The following is a 6,700-nucleotide window of genomic DNA, read 5'->3' on the forward strand; positions in this document are numbered from 1 at the left end:
GGAAATTCAAGGCCTAATTGTACCCCATTACGCCCAAAAAAATAGAGAAAAAATGAATTCAAGGTCAAATTAAATGATTATTGGACGAATTTGCATAAAAATTAAGTCCAATGACGTAATTAAATTTTTAATAGGCCAATTTGATTTAATCATGGGCCAAATTAAATTTTAATTATGTTTAAGAATTAATTTGGATCCAATTGAAGGATTTAATTAAGTGCAAGGACTTAATTACACTTTAAGCGGGTCGAAATTAATTTGAGGGCTTAATTGGTGAAAAATTAAGTTTGGGGACCTAATTTGAACTTAATTGAAAGATTGGAATTTTGAAAGACCTAATTTAATTTTTACCAAGTTTTTGCACAAAAAAAAAAAAAAAAAAAAAAAAAAAAAAAACTGGTCACTGTTCATCTTCTTCCCCACAAAGCTGCCCGAGTAGCAGCTTTCCAGGCGCATTTTCTACCTCGTTTGGCCTCCAAATCCGACAAAGCGTGCACCAAAATGTCCACCTAAAACCCCTTTATCCTCGAGAATGGTCCGGTCGGGTCGAAAAACTTTGCAATGGCTCCGTTTATTGGCCCAAAGTGGCCACCTCGTTCAGTCTGCAGTCTTGGATTGCCAAATTTGGCAGTTCGAGGTGCACACTTTGAACCAACGGCGTGGATTCCTCGAGTCGAATCAAGGGCTGAGACTTTTTCCCCGTTGAAGACAAGATTACCCTCTTTCCAGCCCTATAAATAGGATCCAATTTCATGCTCAGAGGACGGAGAAAACGGAGCTCAAAGTTGGCCGAAAACCAGCCTTCTGCATTCATTTTTCCTGCAAACAATCCTTTTTCTGCTTTCTCTCTCCATCGTGGCCTTCAGCCACCACCACCTTCATCACCTGGCTTCTCACCATCATCCCCACCTCCAGTAGCCATAAAACCATCTCACGTGACAGTTGCACCGCTTCTCTCCCTCTCTCCTCTGTAAAAATCTTCTCCTCTGCCACCGGGACTCCAGCAGCGGCGGCGACAACAGAGCTAGCATCCACCACCTTTCCCAGAAGCTCTCTTCCTTCCCAAAGGCAGCCGGGGTAGCAGTTCTCTCCTCAGCCACACCAACAGCTCCAGCCGTGAGCTTTCCTTCTCCTCTGCAGGACTCGTTTCCTTCTTCTTCCAGCCGTGACCAGTGCACGCCGCCGGCCTCACCACCTCCAGTTGCACCGCGCTCCGCCGGCCAGGCCGCCAACCCCTCCACGCCAGGTAATACTCTCCTCCCCTTCCGCTTCTTCTTCGCCGTCTCTGTTCACTGAGTGAACAGTGGACGTGAATTATAATTCACGTCTACTGTTCACGCATGAACAGTGGACGTGAATTATAATTCATGTCTACTGTTCATGCAGTGTATTATTTTTTTTTTTTTCCAAAAAAATTTCAAAAATTAAAAAAAATCTAAATCTAAAAAAAAATCATTTCAAAAATTTGTGATTTTCTTAAATATTTTTCTACCAAGTTTGCTTGATATTGGGTTGTATACTTACATTGTAAGATACAAGTCCGGTATTAAAATACCTGGTTTTCTTCGAAATATTTCAAAAAAAAAAAGAGAAGAAAAATTTCAAAAAAAAATATTTTATTGCATACGGCCAGGTCCTAAATAATTTTCCAAGCATGTTTGTTTTCAAAAAAAATATAAAAAATTGCATCTTTCTCATGTTTTAAAAATAAAAAAAATGGATATCATAACTAGTTTATGATCATCTGTTAGGGTTTGGCCAAAATGTCAAAAACTTTTATTTCAACTTTTTTTTCTAGGATCCAGATGTAGACTTTAATATTTGTGGGGTGTAAAATTACACGATAAAGTACACTCTCGGGTATTAAAGATACAAGGTGTAAATAAAAGCAATTTTAAAATTCAGACTTTAGAATGGTTAGGATTTGACCCAATAAGGTAGAGACTCCCTCATGAAGGGAGATCTGCCTTGAACTTTAGAAAAGACCAACGAATAGAACCTTGACCTAGAAAAAATAATCAAACAACAATGCAGCTTACCTTAGGTAGGGTGCACTGGGGGTGATGCGTCTTCCCCTTGCACAACCAGTCCCTTACTCAGACTCTCGAAGACCATAGGTTCCTAGTGACCATAATACTAGGTGGCGACTCCAAAGAACCAAGCAAAACCAACAATAATAATAAAAAAAATCGCCAGCCGACGTCGCGCGGATTTTTTTTGACGTGCGACAGTTGATGTTGCAGTTTCTTTTGACATTAGTAGCTGCCACCAACAACCCACCATTATAGCCTCCTTTTTTGACAATGTCAATAAGCTGCAAATGCTGCACCAGCAGCTCTCTTTGACTCTTACAAGTTATCCTTCTTTCTTTGACAATAGCAGTCATCTTCTTCTAGAGGATGAGTTGCAGATACTGCCACATAAGTGGCAATATCCCAACACCCTCAAGCTAGCTAAGTAAACTGACTTCATTTATGAATCGGTTCCCATCTTGCTCTCTCTGTCTAAATGGTGTTCTGCCTGAATTCTCACCAGAGGAAACAATTATGATACCATATTAATTGATCCAAAAAAAAAAAACAAAAACAACAACAATAAGAAGAAGAAAAACACCTAACAATGCATAGATATTCTACAAGTGTTCCAGTGAATTACATCTATACACAGAATCGGAAGTTACAAATTAAACAAAAATTACAAATTCAATGTGGGAAAATTCAAAAACTCCTCACATCAAATTCGTAGAATAATGAATAATTAATTGACAAATGACAAGGGAACAAGACCGAATGCACACAAACTTTTTTGCTAGTTTTATGCTGTTAAGTGACATCGAATTTCAGAAAAAATGGACTGGTCTCCTTTTAAGCTAAGTAAAAATGTAATCTCAACCTACTCAATAAATAAAGAACAAGAAGAAGGGTATCTGCGGTTTGCTTGCTTAGTTTGTAGAGCTACAACACCATTAAAACATGTACTACATAGTGTTACATTAAAAGTTAGAATACCTTGTGTTAAAACAATGCTTTAGAATGTGATACACCTAAAATTAAATTTAATAAGCCCGGACTACATGTCTAGGCCAGCTTTGAAAAATAGCACAACCCTTATGTATTTAGTTTAGAAGGAGAGCTCAACCTCTCATGGACCCAACCTCGAAAAAAAATATTGCCCTTATGAACTCAATTTTGAAGAAGAACCCACAACCATGAACTCGGTTTAGGAGACAAGTCAACTCTCATAAGCTTGGTTTTGGAGAAGAACTTAAAGTCATAGGCTCAGCATATGAGAAAAGCTCAACCCTCACAAGCTCGGCCTTGCAAAAGAATCCAATGTCATGGGCTTCGTTTAGGGGAAGAATCCAACCCTCATAGGCTCAGCCTAAGAAAAGAGCTTAGTTATCATGGACTCAGCTATTTTTTTTATCATATTCTCTCTGGACTCTTAAGTGTATAAAAGTCCTTCAAGAATCTATCATATTTTCATCGACATTAATATAGTGTAAGGGATAGTGTATAAAAGTTATCTAAAAGCCTTTCATATTACCATCAACATTAATGTTCGTGTAAAGAATATTTATTCATCATCAATGCATATGTTAAGGATATTTTTCCTCATTAAAACTATCAGGACAAAATTATATTTAGCATCTCCTCTTTATAAAGAGAAAAAACTCATGAGATATAAATGCACTGTGAATCCTTCAAACACAAGGTTCATAATTTCTCCAGGACACCTTGTTTTTAACATATATATTTTTAGAGTCTATCTTTTTAAAATATCATTGAATTTTCTCTCTCTAAAAAGATACTTACTCAAGCATCAAAAAGTCCTCAAACCTATAAAAGATTATCTTTTACATGTACTGGCTACCAACCACTTTGGCCTACAATGCATCGGATCTTGGCTACCAGATATCTTGGCTAGGGAGAGAAGAACAAATTGCTTAAATTAAAATATTAACTAATTATCTAACAAATAAGCTCGACATTCTTATCCAATCTCATCAAAACTAGAGTTTTTCTTTCAATGACCCTCCACTCTAAAATGCATATTTTGGGCCTGAAAATGTGAAAGCATGATTTGGGCCATCGTGGGCTTTCAAATTTAGCATGCCTGGGAAGGGCTGGTTGTTGTTCTAGTCCTGGGTTTTAAGGAGTAAAAAAACCGATCAGGGAAGAAACCACAATTCAAGAAATAATTTAGGCTGAACCCAATCTCATTTTTTTCCAGCGAAACTAATTTTAATCATAAAATTGAATGGGCCCACCTAATGGACCTCGCACCCAGCAGTTAAAATTGTTGGTAAAGTAATTTTGGAAAGAACTTGGACAAAATAGCATTTCTTCTTTTCTATTGACGGTCAAGATGTGTATTAGTTCTAGCTGAATCGAACACCTTTCCAATTAAATTAAGCCAAGGCCATGGACGTGTTGGAAATACATAACTTGCTACAAAAATCTCTTAAAATCTGGAATCCTGTAAGCTTCAACGTTCCTAACACAATTGGTTTTGACCTAATTTCATGTTTTTTTTTAAACAAAAATAAAGCATCAATCTTAATAACTGTACATAAGTCTTTTTTTCAATTCTAGTAATATAACAGTAAAATATTATTTATATCTCAAAAATCCTTTTTTATCTTTTTAATTATAAAAAAAATTATTTTAAAATAAACTCGAACAAACCAACTAATTTAGAAATTAGATAACCCGTTAAACTTATAAATCAAGCTGAATCTAACAACTATGCTGATGAGAAATCTATGAGCCGAGTTTTGCAAGTTTACTGTGTTGTTTTTTTTTTAAATTTATTCTATCATGAAGAAAAGTGGGAATTCCTCGCAACACATCGCATCCTTTATTTCTGTCCCTGGTCGATATTATGTACACTACAAAAATATACGAGTAACGGTATGCAAAAATAGAGTACACATGGTACAAAGTGTTGTCATTTTCGCTGAAAATCTGACGAAATCCAAACAATCCTGACCATACGATTCACTGATTGACGTCAATAAAAGACTCTGGCATCCAACCACGCACCAGAATCCACGAGGCAACGATATTTTTCGCTTAGCCTTCATACAAGGGAAGCAAGCAGTGAGGCACCAGCCTTGAGACATGATTGAGGCAATTTTCATTGATGGTGATAATAGTGTTAGAAGAACATGGGGCCAATGTGAAGTTCAGATCCATTTGGACACAGATAAATCAAGACACAGGTTCTTTTCCTTGTGAGTTCACTGATCAATGCAATGAAAAGAGGCAGGCCCCATCTTGACTCAGCTTGATGGAACTCCTTGGGCACTTCTCTTCTTTTCCAGCAAGCAACAGTGCTGATAAGAATATTCTCACGACTTTTCTTTTGCTTCCATGGTTCTTTTTCATTGCTCAACTCCCTGTTATTATTAATTCTCTTTTTTTTTTTAAGCTTCCATTGCATCCGGCCATCAAGACTTATTATCTTTGTTGTTTCTGGAAATATAATGGTTAATTATTGTTCAAGAATTAGTATAACATTCAGCATTTCTTTAATTAAACCGAGCCTATGAAATCTTGCAGTGGTTGAGATTTCATTTTGTGTAAATGGACCCTGGAGTGTTCAATTCCTGGCTTGCAGGAAAGAAAAGTCTCTCAGAGTTTGGTATTTTACTGTTTAATTTGTATCCTATCGTGTCTTCACAAGTCTCTCAGGAATTCTGATTCTTGGATGGATCAGATGCATTGAATGATACTGTCACAGTTACCATAATTATATATTGAATTTAGTGCTCAACAAATTCCTGCCATGAGATAACCTATTTTCACCTTCCTTCAATGGGCACGCACTAAAATTCCCATGCTACATGTGTACACACACACGCACGATGGTAAATGGGATCAGACTGGGAGCCTGTATTTGTAAATGCTCTGAATTCGCAATATGATTATTCTTTTTAAATGGTCCCCTCTAACGTAGAAGAAAGATTCAGAGATGAAAGATGGTCCCCTCTTTTCATTTCCTTTCTTTCCCATGGCAATCTATTTTGTTGCTGTTTCATCAAAAGGAACAGCGTGGTCTCTAAACTTGGTGTGTCTCACTGTTGCCCAGCTTCTGTTTGACGAGTTCGTACAGAGATGGAGAATTTGGGAATCAACTTTGCTGAGTTACACGTGTCAAACACCCATTTAACCAAGTACACAGTAAGAATTATATCTCCCGTTCATGGGAACCTGCTACTAGCTTTCTAATGCTTTTCCTTGTTATCGACAGGTGGCCACTCCATTCTTACCTCAAGCTGGACATGCACCAAATGGATCCCACAACATTGGATACCCGATGCCACAGGTTGCCCTCCAAAGCCCTAACCTCTCCGTTTTGGATATATTATGGTAAATCGGTCACCATTTAACACAGTTTATGCAACCTTGTTGTTTAAGAAACCGCAGCTAGCAACAAGAAGAAGATACGCGGCCTTAGGATGGATTGAAACACTGCCCCCCACGATAAACCTTACAAATCTGATCCTTCAGAGAATTGAAGTTAAAGACAAGCTACGATTAGTACTTGTAGGTTGTGTTTTATTTTTTGGTGCTAAAATAGAGGATGTAATGGCAACATCTCAAGAGATTTGTCATGTGTGTAATTTAAACATAACCCAGTTGTACATCTTGTTAAAAAAAGAATCCAATTATGCATCAAATGTATGCTCATGTTT

At 37.3% G+C, this 6,700-nt stretch overlaps 1 long non-coding RNA gene across 1 annotated transcript; it reads left to right on the forward strand.

Moving 5' to 3' along the window:
- The first annotated feature begins 5,065 nt into the window (after positions 1-5,065).
- LOC133681596 (uncharacterized) lies at positions 5,066-6,700 on the forward strand. The gene is made up of 3 exons (XR_009836538.1): positions 5,066-6,185; positions 6,256-6,330; positions 6,423-6,700. It is a non-coding gene; the product is annotated as an uncharacterized LOC133681596 (long non-coding RNA).

Source organism: Populus nigra, chromosome 2 (genome assembly GCF_951802175.1).
Source record: "Populus nigra chromosome 2, ddPopNigr1.1, whole genome shotgun sequence".
Taxonomy (NCBI): domain Eukaryota; kingdom Viridiplantae; phylum Streptophyta; class Magnoliopsida; order Malpighiales; family Salicaceae; genus Populus; species Populus nigra.